Here is a 3595-nt window from a genome sequence, read left to right as displayed (position 1 = left end):
CATTTTTGTGTCTGAGAACTTCAGTACTCACCTGAGTTCCCACCTGTCCTGGACAACAGTTACCTGGACAACAGTGGTTGACCCAGCCATGGAAAAAAAGTGAGTGTTGTCAGTGTGCAACATCGAGGTGTCAGGATTTGAGGGTGCAGGAAGGGAGGACCCAGATGCAGACTTCCAAAAGTTTTATTTAACAAAAAGGCACAGGGCAAAAAGAGAAAACGCGGCTGAGCCGGATATCCAAAAATACTAAACTGTGAGTAAACAAAGCAAGACTGAGAAATGAAACAAGACTAAGACTATGAATTTAAACAAACAAGACTACGAATAACAAGACTATGAATTAACTATGGCTATGGTACTGTGGCTTTGAGGCAAAAGCCTGACTTGGTAATACGTGACTTGGTCATGAAAGATAAGCAAGGATTTCTCAATGACTGATGGAAACCTGGAAACTAAATACTGTGGGAGGTGACTGGTGATGAGGTGCAGCTGCGAAACAGAAAACAGGTGACCTGAGTGAAACTAAGTGAGAGGGAAAAAACATGACAGGAAAATAACCTGGAACCTGAAATCATAACAAAGAACCTGAAAACATGATAAAAGACCTGAAAACAAGATAATCTGCTTGTTCACAAAGTGCCCGATGTAGGAGGATCAAGCAGAATTTGAGTTATCTGTTCTGTGTCTCAAAGGTATTAGGAGCATAAAGCGATACAAGCGCAATCTCTGTGTTTTCTATATGAATTTTGGCAAAAGCTATCCAGCCTTTATTGTCAGACCATGTATCCAGCAATTTAAAGTGCAGATTGCCACCGCAGATAATTGCCACACCTTTGATTTTATTGGTGGCAGAGGAATGAGCAAGTATCCAGAAAATGTATTAGGTAAACGATCACATCACATCAAACCATATGAGTTTCTTGTAGCATAGCGAAATGGGCTCCTTGTTTGTGAAGGAGGTCAAAAATAGCAACTCTTTTCACTGGATTATTTAAACCACTTGTGTTGAAGCTCAGGACTTTCAACTGGAAATCCTCACCCATTAAAAAGTAAAAACAGGAAAAAGGAGGGTAGCATAATTGAAGGCTATGGATATAAATCTCGGACAAGGGAAGCGAAGGAGGAGAGAAGAACCTCTGGACCTGCAATAACTCAAGAACATCTGAACGATACAAATAGAAACAAAACAAGGAGAAGACAAGAACACCCATGTCTATAACTCCTATGGAAGGGAAATAAGCTAGTCTCCACCACACATCAAAACCACAAGAAGGCGTCAAAGTCACTACTTTACGTTGCTTGAAAATGAAAAGGCTTCATAAATCAACCAAAAAATCCCCAACAGGTGGCCAACCCCTGTTCAGGTGGCTGCATAGTTGAACAATTGAAAAGGGAAAGAGGGAAAAATAAAAAAAAGGGAGGAGGTTGACTAATGTGATGTGTGGGGAGCAGGCCACTGAAGTTAAATGCCTGACTCACCAGCTGCCAGCAGTACGATGAAAGGCAGAAAGTCACAGATCACATGTTAGCGTCCAAAAATGTCTTTGCATCCTCTGGGTTCTTGAATGACTTCTGAGCCCATTTACCCTGAATGACAGCACGGCTGATCTTCTGGAAGCGGATTTTTTGCTTAGTAAGTTCGGCGCAGACAGGGTTGGAAACTCAGACTGGACCAACAGAGGCAGCGAAGCGAATACGCTGGTCGTCTTGTTGGATGGTTCCTTTGCATCTTGCTGCAGACCATATCATGGAGTCGTCTCTGGAACCATGGATAATGACAATGAGGGGCGACCTTCCAAAGGCGGCTAGTGGGTTCCCTCTATGGAGTTTATTGTTAGCTTTTTATAAAGCTGTTATATCTTCATTTGTAAGTCGCTTTGGATAAAAGCGTCTGATAAATACAGAAACATGAATCTCACGGGAGCAGGCGGTTTAAAGTTGCATTGGGCGACAGGAGGCAGCTAAGAATAAACAGCGCGGGTCCCAGATTTGCTAGTCATGGAGAGTCCAAACCCAGATCGGTTCGTAGAGTGGGAAGAAGATTCCTTCTTGACTTCAGGGCTAAAGCCCGTTGATGGAGACATTTCCGAATACCTCAGTGACCAAACACTCAGACAGTCCTGTCCACTGTCAAAACTTGTGAGGTTTATTTTCATCCAGTGCACCTTCGGAGTGGGCATTTAGTGTCTGTGCATGTTTTTTAGAAGACAGACGCAGTAGCCTGAAACCAGAGTCTCTTCATGCACAACAAGTATAAGTAAGACTGATATCTGCTTTATTGTACCGTCTTGTTTTGGGTAACCGTTGTGTGCCGAGCCATTAAATAAATGTACAGTAAATCCGATGTGTTTTTGTTATTTGTTTATTTACTCCCCCCTGAGCTGTCACCTTACCGCGGTGGGGGAGCCTGCGTGCCCCAATGAGTCTGGGAGCTATGTTGCCCGGGGCTTTAAGCCCCTGGTAGGGTCACCCAAGGCAAACAGATCCTAGATGAGGGACCAGACAAAGAACAGCTTGAAAGACCCTCATGGTGAAAGTTAAATTTGGACAACGTTATCCTTTGCCCGGAGGCGGGTCACCGGGGCCTCCCCATGGAGCCAGGCCCTGGGGTGGGGCCTGGCAGCGAGTGCCTGGTGACCGGGCCTGTGCCCATGGGGCTCAGTCGGGTACAGTCCAAAAATATGACCTGGGTCCCCCTTTCGACGGGCTCACCACCCGTGGGAGGGGCCAAGGGGGTCGGGTGCAATGTGAGATGGGAAGCAGCCGAAGGCCTTGGCGGTCTGATCCTCGGCTACTGAAGCTAGCTCTTGGGATGTGGAACGTCACCTCTCTGCTGGGGAAGGAGCCGGAGCTGGTGCACGAGGCTGGGTTAGGGTGGATAGATATAGTCGGACTCACCTCGACACGTGGCTTCGGCTCTGGAACCAGTCCCCTTGAGAGGGGTTGGACGCTCTTTCACTCATGCAGAGCAGGTGTGGGCATACTCATTGCCCCCCGGCTGTGTGCCTGGCTGGGTTTACCCCGGTGGACTAGGGGGTAGCCTCCCTCCTCCCTTTTACGTTTACTCAAGCATACTTAATAAAATGTACTTCGAGCATACTACTTTGTGCTCAGGGTAGTTTAGATCAAAAGTTAAATATGATAAAGTTTGATGAAAAGGAATAAAAAATCAATAAAATCAAATAAAAGCCTGGTTGAAAAGGTATGACGGGGTATAAGGGTCACATTTAGAAAAACTTTTTTTTGGAATTAATTACGAGATTAAAGTCGTTATTAAATGTGGTGAAAATTAATTCGTAATTGGTAGGTTGTTCTACTTAAAATGGAAAAGGCGAGAGTGCAACAGTTAGCATATAAGGTTAATGTAATGCGGGGCCGGCTCTGGACGTAGGTGAACCAGGTGGTTGCCTGGGGCGCCATCTGCTGGAGGGGCGCAAAAATTGACTTCTCAAAGTGAAAAAAAATAAATAAATAAAAAGAACAGAAAAGCTCAATATGAAAAATCTATTTTCTGACCGGCTGACATGCGCCCTAAACCTGAAACTAGTGGAAGGTGAGGTGGGGGCGGGGCAGCGCATCCCAGCTTCTTCAATGA

General features: G+C 45.4%; 1 protein-coding gene across 1 annotated transcript in view; it reads left to right on the top strand.

The window, feature by feature from the left end:
- The window catches only part of hmgb2b (high mobility group box 2b), a 115798-nt gene that overhangs the window by 111314 nt on the left and 889 nt on the right, over positions 1-3595 (top strand). The gene's annotated exons all lie outside the window — the stretch shown is intronic.

This window comes from Leuresthes tenuis, unplaced genomic scaffold (assembly GCF_036924035.1).
Source record: "Leuresthes tenuis unplaced genomic scaffold, fLeuTen1.0.hap1 SCAF_22, whole genome shotgun sequence".
Lineage (NCBI taxonomy): Eukaryota > Metazoa > Chordata > Actinopteri > Atheriniformes > Atherinopsidae > Leuresthes > Leuresthes tenuis.
This window is presented reverse-complemented; position numbering and strand designations above follow the sequence as displayed.